General features: G+C 38.0%; 1 protein-coding gene across 1 annotated transcript in view; it reads left to right on the forward strand.

The window, feature by feature from the left end:
• Window positions 1-17002, forward strand: part of GHR (growth hormone receptor) — a 301616-nt gene that overhangs the window by 11300 nt on the left and 273314 nt on the right. The window lies entirely within an intron of this gene.

Consider the following 17002-nt stretch of genomic DNA (forward strand, 5'->3'; position numbering starts at 1 on the left):
AACTCCTGGGCTCAAGCAATCCTCCTGCCTCAGCCTCCCAAGTAGCTGGGTCTGTTGCCATGCCCGGCTAATGTCTTCTATTTTTAGTACGGAGGGGGTCTTGTTATTTATTTATTTATTCATTATTAGAGACAGGGTCTTGCTCTTGCTCAGGCTGGTCTCCAACTCCTGAGCTCAAGTGATCCTCCCACCTCAGCCTCCCAGAGTGTTAGGATTACAGGTGTGAGCCACCACTGCGCCAACCCTAAAAACTTTTGATTATGGGAAATTTTAAGCATATACAAACCAAAGAGAATAGTATTTTGAACCCCTAGGTACCTATCCCTAAGCTTCAACAGTCATCAATATTTTGCTAATCTTGTTTCATCTTTCTACTCTGCCTCTGAGTATTTTATAGCAAATCCACAAACGTCTTATCTTTTCATTTGTAAATGTAAATACTTTACTATGCATATATTACAAAAAAGCCCCCTATATTTAAATAACCATAGTCTACAATTAATGGGTATAGAGAACTAATTTATGAGAGGATATTATACTTTTCAGGCCTAACTTTGTATTTGTTTACAAAAAGTATGCATGTTATGATAGGGAGGGAGTTTCTACAAAGTAAAATCGGTGTATACAGATCTTCACAAGATCGGCTCTTTCTCGTCATTCAGGCCTCAGCTCAAATGTCACTTTCTCAGAAAGGACTTCTCTGACCCCTGACGAGGGTAAGCTTTCCCCAACTAGGTCATGCTATCATGTGACCCTGTTTTATTTTCTTGACAGCAGTTATCACTATCTAATATTATCTTGTTTATTAATTTGTTTTTCTGTGTTTTTTTTGTCCAGCTTCACAAGAGAAATGTAGAGATCTTTTCTGTCTTGTTCACTCTATATTCTATAGAAAATGCTCAATAAGTTTTAGTGAATGAATGAAGGTATTTTAGTGGTCAATAGGGGTTTTTGTTAGAATTCGTTCAAACACATATTTCCCTTCAACATATCCAAAAATGTTTGGCTTTCTTTTGTCAATTCCTAACATATTCATAATTTGGTTAGGTTCCCTCATGGTATGGAGTGAAGAGTTCTTTTCAGGGACCAGAGATAATCCAGGACAGGACAGCTATAAATATCTGCCTGTAAATGGCCTTGAACTGGTAATATTCAGTAGCTACTTCAGTCCATTAGCCAATTTGGTGCATGATAGGAGCAATGTCTTGGTTTGGATTTCCTCCAGAAGCACAGACCAGGCCGGGGTTCAGGTAACAGGAGTTTACCCGGGAAAGTAAAATAAAGAAGGGAAAGGAGCCAATAAAGGGTACAATATGAAGCAAGTTACTGCTGTTGGTAACTGGAGTTTAATTTTTCTATAGAGACTTGGGGAGCCTGGGCAAAACACAAATCTCAGAGTTATCTCACCGAAGACTGAAAGACTTTGAATATTTACCCACAACTCCCATTATCCATTCATTCCTAGGCACTGATGCTGGGCAGAGACAAGCAGTCTCCAGGTGCTAGGAAAACCATCAGGCAAAGAAATGCAGGTGCTGGCAGTTAGAAATTAGGCAGTGTGACGAAGTAGAGGGGAAGGGATATGGTTGGGAAGGGACAGGTAACTTGCATTGAATAATACAATATAATTTTTTAAAATAAACTTTTTATTTGGAACTAATTTCAGATTTACAGAAAAGTTGCAAAGATTGTACAGAACTCCTGTGTATCCCTCACCTAGTTTCTCCTAATGCTCACATCCATAATCATGGTATATTTGTCAAAACTAAGAAATCAAAATTAGTATAATACTACTAACTTAACTTCAAACTTTACTTATATTTCCACAGTGTTTCCATTAATGTCCTTTTTTCTGTTCCAGGATTCAATTCAGACTGCCACACTGCATTTAATTTTACACTTTTAAATACTGTGTATATGCTTTTTTATTTGGGCCCTCCCATATGTTAAACTGATTGGGCTTTGCAACTAGATAGTAAGTTCTTTAAGGGAAAATATAGTGATGTTGCATCCAACATCATTTTGAACACAGAGTATGTTCTCAAAACTAATTAAATATATTAAAACAACAAGAAGAACAAAACCATATTCAGTGCATATATGTGTAACTGAGCCTCCATCAGTAAGCTACGAGGTACTCATAACAGTGGGATGACTTGGAAGAAATTTGACTATGAACATGTGCCCTGACCATCACTGAGAAGCAGGACTCCCTAAATCATACACGAACTGAGTCCCTACAATGTGCCTAGCATTGTATGTGTGTGTCACATTTACTCCTACTAACTGCCAGGCACATAGCCTTGAGTAACTTAGACAGCTGAGGGAAGGAGACTCAGGGAAGTCGTTGCTTGCCCAGGGACTCACAGTTAGTAAGTAACAAAGCTGAGATGAAAACATTTATTTTTCTGGCTTCAGAGCCTACACTGTCAATACCACACTCAGTTATTCCCATATCGCTCTACTTGTAAAACCCCTATCCTTGGTGCCTTTTTGCTAGGGATGCAGTTTTTAAAAATTCTATATTATCAAACTGCAGCAGATGTGGATGCGTGGTCTACTTCTTAGTGAGCTGGATTAAGTGTCAACCTTGGATTTGTGGATTATTTTCAAAATTTACCAAACATTTATAAAACCTATTATCTTTTAAGTATGTAGGTATCCAAATAAGTTGACCACAAAGCTTTTCAGAAAGTCATCCACATTCCAATTATAAATAAAGTTTCGATACAGGCATGGAAACAAGCATCTCCAAAGAGCAGGATATTGATGTTATATAATAATTCAAAGTATTTTATTATTTTTAATGTGTCTGAGTTTTGGATAGTTGACCTCCATTTCTCAGTCTTTCCATAGTTACTGTTTTCTTTTTTTTTTTAATGTTACATGAGAGATGTGGAATAGTCAATGAAATCTTTGACTAATCTTTATATTTGCAGTGGCCCAACTGAAAATTACCCTTGGTTGCCTTGGAATTCTGGGCATGAAATTCAGAAGTAGAACTTCTTGTAAATTATTTGAGCTTTGACTCTGGGAAGATAAACAACATGACTATCTAGGCTGACCAATGCAGAAATTCCTCTAACTTCTAATTCTAAATTCAGAAAAGAATGGGCTTTAAGGTTTTTTGTTTATTTTTCCTTTGATTACAAGCTGTTGGAAGCCTAGAGTTAGTGTCTAATAACACAGTCCATGTACAGCACAAATTATTGGCTCAGAATGAGATCTAATTTCTAAGATACAAGGGGACAATCATGTAAAAATGGGCTTTTCTTCTTATAAGGAATAAGCAGGCATTGACTAAAAGGTAATCCCTTTAGATTCAAATGTTTAGAGCATTGCACATTTTTAAAAGAAAAAAATCATTACCTTTTAGAACATATATATGAAACCATTTCTTTTTGCTTATATGGCTACATTAAGTTGGCATGGTTGCAAACCATGACCTTTGATCTTTTGTATAAATAATTACAGGCGCAATCTGTGAATGAAGATTTGCAAACTGTATTCTACCAAGTCCCCTCAGAGGCCCTGGGGTGCACGGAGGACAGAGCCAGCCTGGCTGTCCCATAGGTCTCCAGCCCTGCAAAGCTGTACTTTCATCTGTTTTACACATGGTGCTTCTGAGAAAATTTCAGTTGAAGAAACAGCCTCTCCTTAAAAAATAAAAAATAAAAAAAGCAAACAAAAGTGTCTATACCTACTGTATTTTTTTATATAGTCTATTTTTATGACTGCCTCTCTTTAGAAATGCTTCTGATTTCTAGAGGAAAAATCACATTAGTTTTTGTATGTCTAGATTCAGACTTGTTTTTATAACTGCTAGATTGTAAGCTCTTACAGGGCAAAGAACTGTGTATACTCTACTTAATGGATGCTCAATAAATAGTTTGCTTAAGCAATTACTACTGTGTTGGCAACATTAATTAAGTGCTTACTATGGTCAGGGCCTATACCAAGTCCTTTTGTATATTATTTAATCCCACACAAAACCCCATGATCCACCTAACTGTGCATTTGGTGAAACTATGATGTAGGGAGGTTAAATAATTTGTGCAAGGATCCACAGCTGGTAAATAGCGCAGTCAAGATTCAAACCCAAATCTTTCTGATTCCAAATGTTTCTAACTCCCATGCTTCTAACCACTGCCTATGTGGTTGTTCTTTTATATTCCTCCCTTGAAGAAGTGGACTGTGGGCTGAACTGGTGTGACTTACTTCTAATGAATGGAGTTTACTGGTAGTGAAGCTGGGCAACTGTGGAGACTAGGTCTCATTCAAAGGCACTGTGGCTTCTGTCTTGGTTGCTGTGTCTCTTATGTAATACCTATTGGATCATTCACTCCAGGAGAAACCAGCTGCCATGTTTTGAGTTGCTCTATGGAGAAGCTCATGGAAAGAAACTAAGGGAGTTCCAACAAGCAGTGTCAGATGAAGAGCTGGGGCCCTCAGTCTAATAGCTAGAGTGAAATCGAAGCCTTTTGTCTATAGCCACCATGAGAGTAAGCTTGGAGGTGGAGCCTTCAGCCCCAGTGGAGCCTCGATGTGACTACAATCCTCTCCTAGCAGCTTCACTGCAACCTTATGAAAGATCATGAGCCAGAACCACCCAGCTAAGCTGCTTCTAGGCCCCTCCGCTAGACTGTCAGATAGTAAATATTTGTTGTTTTAAACTGCCAAGTTTGGGGTTAATTTATTATACAACAATAGATAAGTAAATGCAGCCTAACGCTGCCTCGGTCATTTTTTAAAAAAGAAATTATTTTAATTTCACTAAATCTTTCATTTTAAAACATTGATATATAAAGAAGAAAGTTTCCAGAAAAAAATTGCTTCCAAGTTTAAGCAGTAAAATATTAATGCCCAATTAACATAATAGTTATAATTACTTCTCTAGGATTTGTGATTTTTGTAAGTCAAAGGACAACTGCTCAAAAAAAATCTATGATTTCCAAAAGAAAGGATATTAATAATAACCACATTACTGAAGATAGCATTTTGAACTTTAAAAAATACTTATGGGAAAACTCAGGAAGTAATGTTTGGTAAATTATCACTCATAATCTTAAATTGTCAGGGTCATGCTTGCACTTTCCATGATTTAAGGAGGGATATAAAGTGAAGTTGAATTTTAACCTCTTCCTTAGTGATTTTACTCAGCTTTTCAAAGGGGTCCTGAAAGCTCAGAGGTCAAGTCATTTCTTGGTTTGCTCTGCCTGACAAATAGCATTAACTCTGCTTTATGGCCACTTGCTGTTTAATAAGTGACTTGGACTTTGATTAATATCTTTAGAGCTTAAGCCCAAGAGTTTGTATAAAACTTTGGGATGTGGCACTATAAACTTACCTAAAGATGGACACTAAAAGATGGAAGGAGATATATTAGTATTGTTTTGGGTATATGTGTAGTCTCTGAATTTGTAGCATCTTAAGTTCTTACAGTAGATTCCTGTTGATATGCCCTTTGTGAACGTGATTTTTTTCTTATATTTACAAATTGATTTATGTGAGTTAAGGAATCCATTTATAAAGTGGTTATGGCTAGTTCTTGCTTAGTATTCAGAGTAACCATAAAGTAGAAATGCTGGTTTTCCTTGCCCAAGTTGGAGAACATAGATCAAACCCTCCAAGTCATTCCCTGTCAACATTTTTTCCTCCATCCAACTTGTACCCAGAGTTCTCAAAACCACTTTTTATACTTAACTGGACTTGAAGTATTTGTTTGACTTTGATTCATGGGATTATGCTGCAAGGGAAGATAAAGATGGATATTGATAGCCTGAGTATAAAAATCCATCATTACCATCATTGTCATTTATTAATTCATTTGTTCATTAACTTATACACACACTCATTGATTCAATGAATATTTACTGAGCATTTACACCTTGCCCAGCAGAGCAGTGAGCTAGGTGCTAGAATATTCTAATAAGCAATCCAGAAATAGCTGCTGCTCTACTGGATTTCATGGTCTAGGATGGAGACAGAAATGAACCCAATATAATTAAAAACTGTTTTAGGTAATGTGAAATAAAAGTATAGGGGAACCTGACACAGGTTGGAATTTGGTGGTTAGAGAAGGTTTTCAAAAAAAAGGGACATTTGAGATCTAAATGAGAGGAAGAAGGAAGAGCATTCTGGGCAGAGGGAATAGAATACAGGAAGATACCCAATATTTCTGAGAACTGAAAACAGTCAGTGTGGCCAGAGCTCAGAGAGTGAGAAGGAGCATGATCTAAGAAAAGGCCAGAGAAGAGGGCAGGGCCTAGACTACATCTTATATGGTGTTACAGGCTCTGTTATAGCCTTTATTTCTATTAAAAAAGAGAAATAAGGAAACCATTGAAGGGTTGGAAGCAGGAGAGTGACATGATTAGGTCTGCATTTTAAGGCAATCATCTGGTTCTATTATGAAGAATGGATGAAGGAGGGTGGAAACTGATATTCAGGTAGATGAATTGTCAGTCTGTTGTAGGCCAGAGGTATTGGCAGTTTGGATCAAGGGGGTGGTTAAAAATCAAGAGAAGTTAATAGATTTACAATATATTTGTGAAGAGAACTGGACTTAGTGCTGACTTGGATAGGACTGGATGAGGGATGTCGTGGATAACTCGCAGGTATTGAGCTTCCACTGAATGGAAAACACTAGCGGGAGACGAGGTACAGGTTGAAGGAAAGTGGGGGATTGTAGCTTAGTTTGGAGACATTTTGAATTAGAGGCCTTTTAAGGACATCCTTAAGGAGACATGGTACAGTCTTGGGTCCTGGATCAGAGGAAATACCTGGAGATAAAAATTTGGAAACGGGTGGTTTACACCCAGTATTGAAGCCAACAAACTTAAGTGAGACCGCATACAGAGTGAAAATGAAGTGATGCATAGGTTTGAGCCGTGAGGAACTCCAACTTTTAAAAGGCAGGTGGAGAAGTTGACAAATAAGAGTGAGAAATGTGGAAGTGTGGTATTTCAGAAGCCAGGGAAAAAGTGGTATCTTAGAAGCTAAGGAAAGAGAATAATTTAAGATGTGGATACAGGGTAAAGTAAGAAGTTTCTGTAAATGTCCCTTCGGATCAGTAAAAGTGATGACTTGAAGGATTTTCAGGAGAGTGATTTTGTGTAGTGATGAAGGCAGAGGCCAAAGTGAAGTGTCACAGGGAATGAGTGGGAAGTGAGGAAAGAGAGAGAATGGGTACGGATAACTCAAGATATGTTGTCAAGGGAAACAAAAGAATAGAGCTTTAACTAGAGGAGGAAACAGAGTTAAAGGAGGGATTTTTAGAGACGGGAGGCTGCAGCATTCAAAGGTTGATGGGAAAGACCAATGGAAAGGATGAGGGGTGGCTTGAAGATAGAGGATGGATAAATAATTGGGTAGGATTCCTGAGAAGATAGAAGGGGTTAGATCCAGAGCACAGTGGGGGGCAGGGAATGAATTAATTGGCCTTGGAGAAGAAAGAGAATCCCTACCGCTGTCCTAAGAGGGAGACCAGAGGGGATGTGTACAGATGGAGAAATGTGTTCTATGTGGCAGAGGCAGGGTAAAGGAGTTTCTGTTTGATGTCCTCTATTTGCTTTGGAAAGTAGTTGAGTCACATACCGAGAGAGAAAGGGGCTGGCATACTGGGAAGGAAAGTGGATAATTTCAGGTATTTGAGGAGGACAGAGAGAGCTTGACTGTGAAAGGGGGCGAATTAGTAAAACCTAATAGGATTGCTGCCATTGCTAGAAGGCTCGGTTGAGGTTGGTAATCACAAATTCATGGTGGTACTGCTGTTGAAAGTATTATAAAGCATATGATGCTTTTTGGAGGTGTTCAGCAGTTTACCAAGCACCGGGACAGTGTTGTAATCTAGGCTTAAGATTTTGTCAGAGAGGTATGGTGAAGAGATGGCAAATGAGTTTAGGATATTGGCATGGGCAATAGAGCCATTGAAGTGATGAACAAGGAATCTACGCTGGTTCAAGAGGAATGTAAAGACACGAAGGGGAGAAAGTATAGAGATTTTTATGAAAGTTAGAGGATGTTTATAGTTAAAGTAGTTGATTAAACAAGATAGAAGAATGGAAGTCAGTGATCAGCATAGGATGCTGTCCTCTAGGCCAATTAAATCTGAATCTCTCGATGTAGGGCCCATGTAAGTTTCTCAGGAGATTCTGGTACTTTTTTTTTTTTTAAAGGGAATACATTGATATGATTGTTATTAAGAATGTGATGAAAAAAGGTACTAGCAGTGTGAAATCAAGATGAAGAGCCAAACAGAGAAAGAAGTCCTTTTAAAACAAAACAAAAACCGAAGAAACCAAAACAGAAACTACACATTTTCTTCTTCACAAATCAGTCATAGACCTTGCCCTGTTGCTCATTCTCCTTGACATTAGAAGTCCAAAGAGAAGAAGTAAAGATTTGGGGGAAGATGGTACAATTAAGGAACAATTACCTAGGGACCAGATGCTTTGGGATTTGACTGATGAAAATGAGGATTAGAAGCATGGTGAATTTGTTCACTACAACTTCTGTGGAGAGACAGTGCTCTTGGCTCACTTGGCTTGGTTGGGGGTTTTATCAGTCTGGCTACAGAGATCTGAGTGTAGGGCCTGGATCTATTAAAGGGGAATGATTCACCCTCCCCTAGCCAGGATCCTTGGACTTGGTGGCTATATCATGGCTCACTTGTCTTAGAATGGTGTTGGGCCTAGTTAAAATTTTATTCATTGAAATTACCTATGAAGATCCATTAATATTTTACCTGGAATTCAGTGACAAGGATCATCATTGCCAGATTTTCCAGTTAAGAAAACTTACTTCAATTCTTTCCATGTTAAATAGAAGGCCATGCTACAGTTAATTTCCGGCTAAGTGGAATGTTTTTAAAATGTGTAGGGCTTTCTTTATTTCTAAAAGAAGCCTAGCAAAGTTAGACATACCCCCATTGCCCTTGTCTGTCATCCCCTAAATTTAATATCAAGAGCATTTCCAGAGAAGATTCCGGTAGACATGAAACAGGTTGTGAAAACACAGGCATGTTTTGCTAGTGTTTTAGGGTCCCAGAGTAAAAGAACAAATAGGATGTGTGTGTGTATGTGTGTATGTGTGTGTGTGTGTGTGTGTGTGTGTGTGTGTGTGTGTGTAAAGAGATTTACTTTAAGGAATTGGCTCACACAATTATGGGGACTGGAAAATTCAAACTTTGCAGAGTGGGCTGGCAGTTTGGAGACCCAGAGAAGAACCCATGCTGCAGGTCAAGTCCGAGGTTATTGCAGAATTCCCCCTTGCTCAGGGAGGTCAGTCTTTTGTTCTATTCAGGCTTTCAGCTGATTGGAGGGCAATCTGCTTTACTTAAGTCCACCATTTTAAACGTTAATCTCACTCAAAACACCCTCACAAAAACATCCAGAATAATGTTTGACCATGTATCTGGGTTCTATGGCCCAGCCACGTTGACGTATAAAATTAACCATCACACGAAGGAAGGTATAGCACTATCTTTTATGGATTAGCACTGTCTTCTCTGGATTAAACAACAGCAAAAATAGTCCATTTCATCATTTTTGAGTGCTTAATATATGTAAGGTGCTAAGCAGAATATAGAAATTATACTACAGGCTTGGTTTTCTTTGGGGACCGTGAGCATTTTTTCAGAATACATGTGTGTGTGTGTGTGTGTGTGTGTGTGTGTGTGTATAGGCAATCTCTTATAACACTTAAAATAGTTACATATACATAAAAGCCACACAGAATGCCCAGTGCCGGTGACAAGAGACTTCATAATGATGTGTTTGAAGCCAAAGCTTTGTCTAGCAAGAAGCCAAAAGCAGTTAATAGATTTCCATTTGATACCAGCTGTAACCATTAACCAGAAGACTCACCACTCTGTTTTCAACTTGCATACCTGGGTTGGAACAGAAGCAACACCTTCAGCAGCCTCTATTTATCTCCTTTTAATTCCACCTCACCACTGCCAAATTAACCTTAAATAACTGTCATTTTGACTATTCTCTCAGAAATCATCTTACTGCCTATGGATTCCTGAGCGTGGTATTCATAGCCCTGTTATTTTACCACAACCTATCTTTCCATCTGTATTTCCTGTTAAGCATCAAACTGAACTGCTCCTTTGCTCTCAACATACTCCATTTGTTTCTGCCAAACAACTTTTGTTCATGTTGTTCCCTCCAGTTAACTTTTCTCTCTCTCATTTTTGCATTCTCTAGTTCTACTTACCTTTCAATGCTGAGCTCAAATGCCACAATGTCAAATTCCATAATATCTGATCCTTCCCTTTCCTGTACTCCCTTTCTAGCTGCAAGTTTCTCTTCATTTTCCATAGCACTTCATTAGCATGTTTATTAAGACTCTCATGCTTTCTCTCATGGAAGTTTCTTGTATGCATTTTACTGTACATGGCCTGAATTCAGGATCTATGTCTAGCCTCCCCCATAGCCTTACTCCAGTACCTTGCAGATGGTGAGCCCACCGTTAGCACTTGTTGAGCAAGTCAAAGTACATTTTTTAAATTAGAAAGGACCTAACATGCAAAGCCTCATTATGATTTTTTTTAATTTCATCGAAGAGCTGTAAATGAAATTTTTTGCGCATTCTCTATAATACTTAGCCATGTGCTAAACAGTGGTCCTACAGTGGACATTCATTAATTAGTAATGATGGATTTATTTTGCATTTGGAAAAAAAGTTTTGATGCTTTTAGGTTGAAGGAAAATTAGTTTGATGAGACAAGTTTCAAAAGACAATGTTATTGCTAATGGACCCTATAAGGGAATTATGGTATCCTTTAAAGTCCAGCAAATAGAAAAATAAATCAATCATGAGTCAGATTCACTGATGGAATTGTGCTACCATCAAGCCCTAAAGTATTAATGGTGATGTTGTTAGAAAATGTCCCACTCTAAGAGCATCCAAGCTAGCTTTTATACTAAAAGAACAGACTGAGTATGTTCTTCTGCTAGAAAAAGGGCTTGGTGGTCCTGATTTAAATCACAACTCATAAATATCAAGAGAGACTGTCTATAATACTGTCTTCTGATTTGAAAAATGTACTTTGATCAATATTTCCTTATATGTAATGTACTATGCTGAATAAGGAAAGTTTGACTTAATATGCTCAGTGTGCTTGGAAAAGCAAGTAAATTTTTGTTTGTTGGTTTGTTTTAATGTATTTTAAAGTCCTTACCTCTTGGTGATAGTTCCTTGCATACTGAAGCTCCCCCAAAATAACACTGTCCCAGTAGCTGGACAAAAGAGACTCATAATAGGACAGTCAAAACCAAAGCATTGATAATAGCTACAAATACTTGCAGACTTACTATGGGTAGAAGCTGTAGTTGCCAGGGAAGGAAGAAATGCCCAGGAAACCCATCTTTGTCCTCTTATCTACACAGGTGGGAGCAGCAGCAGCAGCAGCAGCTGTTTGAACTCAGCAAACCTGTGTTCCATATTGCATGCCTGCATGAGTCAGACACTAGGGATAAGATGAAGACCAGATGTGGGCCTTGGGAGCACACAGTTTAGAGGCATAAAACTGTGCTAATAATGCAACTCCCTGGGAGGCAGGAGAGACGGAGGCAGCAAAGACATTATACCTGGAGGAGTCATGGAAGTTATCAGGCAGAGAGAAAGGGAAAGGGTGTTCTTAAAAGAGGTAGCCCATAAGCATGGAGATATAACAGAGCATGGCATGTTAGGGAAATGGTAATGGTTTGAAGTGGCTGTACCAGAAACAGTTTGGGGATACCTAAAGGGAAATGACGCTGGAAAAGTAGGCAGGATTCATGATTATGTTGTATCAGGGATCTTGAACTTTTTCTGGGGACCAGTAGATAGATGCCACCAGAATTTATGTCAATAAATTAACAAATCAGATTTGTTATTTTAGAAAGACAACTTATACTATGAAGAAAAGAGATGCTTGGATTGCAGTGATTGACAGGTAGGGTGGAGGTGTATTTTTTAATAATAAACCCAATGAGCAATAACTTTTACTCTTACACGATGAGTAGGATCTTTCAAACATCTTCATAGGATGAAAGGAAGCCTACTATTTATCACCAAATCTTTTGACATGTAAATATTACTATAAAACTTACAATACCATATTCCATTTTTGAGGATAGTCATCGCTATAGTGTATGAAGAGGGATACTTAAAATGCAGGCAGGCAAGTAAACACAGCAGTTCTCTGTCACATGCAGTCAAGAAACCAGATAGGATATTTAAGCTGTGGCTATTGGTATTGGCAAGGGTTCAGCTGTAGGGAAAATAAATACACTGAGTTAGTGTTGGTGATGAGATTGACATGAATAGAGTTGTCTTTTCCTTTTTGTGCTGTCGCAAGTTGGAAAGGAAGCCTTAAACTTAATGATATGGGTTTTTGTGAACAGCAAGTCTGTTGTCTCTTCACTTACTATTTATGGATTTGTCAACAGTGATCTAAGTCAACCTTCCCTGAAGATAACATTGTCATTTGTTTCTTCTGAATTGGTTCTATTTACTGACATTCCTCTGTATGAGGTTGATTTTTGAGCTTTCTTGGAACTGTATTCCTAATTTATATGGAAATAGAACTTCGAAAAGTTTATAAAGTCATTCATTAACCAAGTTAACTGATGATCTGAGGTGCTGGGGATGTACGCTGGTCAGGGAAGGATGATGCGTCCTTTGCCTTCCTGGGGTTTACAGTTCAATGGAAATGGTGCATGACGGTCACTAGATTTAGGGGGAAAAACCCTACAGCATAAAAAAACTGACACTTCTGCCAGGTAAATATTTTACAAACTATATATATTGAAGCCAAAACTATTAGTTTATAGGTAAAAAGAGTAGCATTGATATTAGAGTTTTGCTATTGATATGTTGGGATAAGAAGTCAGAAGACTTGAATCTGTGTTCTGTTTCTCCTGCTAGCTGTAGGTTGCCTTAATCTCTGGGCCAAGTTTCCTCATCTATGGCATTAATAGGTTAGACCAGATTAGTGATCTTCAACTCTGGCTGCATATTAGAATCATCTTACTCTTAACCAATTAAATCAGAATTTTCAGTGGGGCAGGAAGCAGGCAAAGATATTTTCAAAGCTCTCAGGTGACTTTATTTACTTTTATTTTTTGAAGGCAGGGCTTAAAATCACTGGACTAGATCAGAGGTTCCAGCTGGAAATCTATAGGTGAGTTTTTTTCTGCACATGGGTATGGTGCTTAAATATTTTTTAAATTCATTGCCAACATGAAAAAAAATATTTCTAGCTTCTCTTGAAAAATGGAAAGCTTGGGCAACAGTTGAGCTTATCTTTCTGAGTGGTAAAAATTCAACAAGGTAAATCACTCTCCACCTGGCACACTTCATTCATTCCTGTTACTTTCCTGGCTCTTGAAGACATTGTCATTTAGAAAATAAACTAGATGGTCTTTAAAGTCTCGAAATTATTTCAATTTCATATTTTCAAAGCCAGAAAGGTGATGGTAAACAAACTACATCTTTATCCATAAGCTAATTGTTATATGAAATCAAAGGGAACTTAATCTTTGAAGATGGAAAAATCCCAGGGTTCAGTGGAAGGGGAACTCTGTCTCCTTAAGAGCAGAACTCCACACCCTGCTGTGTAAAGGACACCTGCCTGGGGTTAAGAGAGAGGGGGGCGGAAGAGGATTTAATTCATTTTCTGGGGATTTTTAATGAAGCTTCCCTGCTTCAATCTTTCCTGTTTGGGAGCTGGATCATTAGTTGGGATGTGATTGGCTTTCCCTGGGGAGCAAAGAGGCCATTATTAGAGGTTTTGCTCTCTTGTTCCTGTGATTTGCTGTGGGAAGGCTCTGAGGTTCTTGCCCTCCTTCAGCTGCCCTGTGGCTTCCATCTTTGTGGCTTCTTGCTTGTCTGCCCAAGAGCAAGAACCTGGTTAGGGAGGTCTGATGCCTGTGGTTTCTTGGCAGCTGCCTGGCATGGGATTTAAGAGGGTAAATTTAAATTAATAGGATTTTACTTTTTACAGGTTGAAAATGTGCACTCAAATTATGTAGGACCTCTTACCCAAATGAATAATCCTTAGTGCCTTGCTCTATTAAAGATGTTACACTATCGGCATTATGATACATGTTATATACGATGGCAATAATAAAAATAATATGTATTGAACACTTCATGTGCCAGCAGTGTTGCAGGTGATTTATATAGTATCCAATTTATTCCTCACAACTAACCTATAACATAGGTGTTGTTATTATTCCTGTTTTTTAAGTGAGGAACATGGAGGCTCAAAGCAGTTATTTGATTTCCCCTATTTCAAAGTTAGGGGATGTGAGATCTATTAACCTGTATAAACAGAAGTCTGTTAGCCATTTTTGGTAAATTCAAATGTGTATTGATTTTGACAAAGACAAAACACACTGTTATATTAAATATTAATTTTTTCCTAGTCCTTCCAAGTACTTACTGGATATGTTGCTGTTGTCTTTTGACATTGTTTACACATGGTGGATTACTGAATTCCATGTAACACCAAAAATCTTGAATTCATCTAGCTTATTGCCTATTCCCCCCCCTTAATTTAAAATAAATAACAAAATGGCATTGATAATCCAGGCAAACTATTTACTAGCAACATGACCTTGAGCCTCTCTGCCTCAATTTCCTTGTTGGGAAATTGGAGATTGCAATATATACCTAACCTCAGCCCACGGGGATATTTCCAGGATCAAGTGTGATAATGAATGAAAATGTGTTCATGGGCTAGAAGATGCCCATGTGTTTCTTAGGTACTGATGTATTCATTGTGATGCAGAATACAAAATGGACATTCTTTTGCTTATAGACCACTATACATGAAGATTTTCCCATTTTAGAGATTTAATCCCATCAAAGGTTTTCAGATTGATTGGACAATGAGATTTTTCTTTTCTGTCTCTGAAACCTAGGCTGAAAGTTGATTTCATTCTTCCACTTGTTCCCAGTAAAGTCTCCCTCCATGCTGTCTTGCACTAACTGCTGCTGAGCTCTTTTCAATGCTGTTGGATGACATGATGGATTAATTTCTCTTGTTGAAGCCATTTCTACTCTTCATTGCTGAAAAGTTGCTTCATCTGTGTGCTCAACCTGTTCAGTAAGTTGGCACATAACATGAATCCCCCTTGTATTGCTCATGAAAACTTGTCAGTAAGAGATTTGTTGGGCACAGGAGGAAAGTGGTGGGGGGGCAATATCTTTTGTCTGCTCAGAAGTTTAAATTATGAGTTCATTCATTGTTTTATGTGTGGTTTCAAGCTTGTCATAATTATCTATTGATTTTAAAAAATAGCTGTGTTTAAATAAGTAAAAAACTGAAAACAGGGGTCCACTCTCTTTTGAGGTTCCAGTTTCTGTGCAAGTGTGTGTATACATCTGTGTATATTCATATACATATCTATATATGTGTATATATAATATAAATTTATAGATATAGCTGGTGTGTATACATACTTACCATAACACTGTATATAATTCATGGGGCAAATTCAGCAATGGCAACAGTAACAAAAAGGCCAGGGATTTTAATCTTCTCCACTAAATACTTCTGCTGCCCAAGAAACTTATTTGTCCTTCACATTGTGTAATAAAATAAACATTTATTTTACAGCAGCCTTCTCAGACCTCTTTGTTGTCAGATATAAAACCAATATTTTTTAACTCTTAGAGCAGTGGTTCCCAGCCTTTTTGGCACCAGGGACCGTTTTCATGGAAGACAATTTTTCCACCAACGTCAGGGTGGAGGGAGGAGGAGCTCAGGTTGTGATGTGAGTGACCGGGAGTGGCTATGAATACAGATGAATATGAAGCTTGTCTCCCTCACCCACGGCTCACCTCCTGCTGTGTGGGCCCAGTTCCTAAGTTTCATGGAAGACAATTTTTCCACGGATGGGGTCAGGGGCGGGGTGGAGCTCAGGAGCTCAGGAGCTCAGGCAGTGATGCACGGCCCAGTTCCTAACAGGTGACGGACCTGCCCAGGGTTGGGGACCACAGTCTTAGAGTTATCTTTGTTCATCCTTAGAGTAATCTTATGAAGACAGTGAAGAATAAATGTTGAGATCTATAATCTCTTCTACTCTATTTAAAGATTTATAAAAAAAGAAGTTTAAAAGTTTTTCTTTTTAAAATTAGTATTTTATGCAGTTATAGTATATATAGTGTATAGTATTTTATAAATGTATATTTATATTTTTAAAATTTATTTTAGGGTTTTATGTTGGCTTTAGGATAATTTTAAGTCTCTTAATGGTTACTTATAAATACACATTTTAGCTCTTATTTGTTTAAATCAGTTAATGAAAATGTCTGCTTAAAGGAGAGGGTTTTACTTTCAATCGCTTCATGTTTAATTTGAAAGAAAATGATGCTAAACTCGAGAAGCTATACAAATCACAACACCAAATACCTGCTTTCTGGCACTAATAAATTAGTCTTTTGACTGTGTGCAACATAGTAATGAATTATCTGATTGTTTAAACTCTGTTCCAAAGGCTAAATGCCAGTTGTTGTTATCTGTGTTTCAGTCACAGGTTTTTACTAAACTTTGCTCCCTGGTGTGAAACACAAAATGGGAATTCCTAGTGTAATTGTGAAAAATTTCAGTCAGTTTCGTATATTAAGAGTCTGTAAGCAAGGTGAAGATAGTTAACTAAAAAAATCGAGAGATTAATGAGTATGATGCTAGCGCAGTGCAATGAATGGCTGTTTTTTTTGTGTTTGCTAGTTGGGCTAGAGATTTGAAAAATAAGTCCCATTGTCTTAACCCACTAATGATAATGTCCTAGCTTTTGAATTTCAAACTACTATACCTCTCACTTTGAGAGACAGCATGAGAAGTAGACCCAGCTTGGGTTTCTGAGACCATGGCTCAAATCCTGGGTGTTATCATTTTCTAGCCACATGTTACAGACTGAATGTTTGAGCATCCCCCAAATTCATAGCTGGAAGTCCTAACCTCCAATGTGATTGTATTTGGGATCAGGGCTTAGCAGAAGGT

This window comes from Propithecus coquereli, unplaced genomic scaffold (genome assembly GCF_000956105.1).
Source record: "Propithecus coquereli isolate 6110/MARCELLA unplaced genomic scaffold, Pcoq_1.0 Scaffold91, whole genome shotgun sequence".
NCBI lineage: Eukaryota > Metazoa > Chordata > Mammalia > Primates > Indriidae > Propithecus > Propithecus coquereli.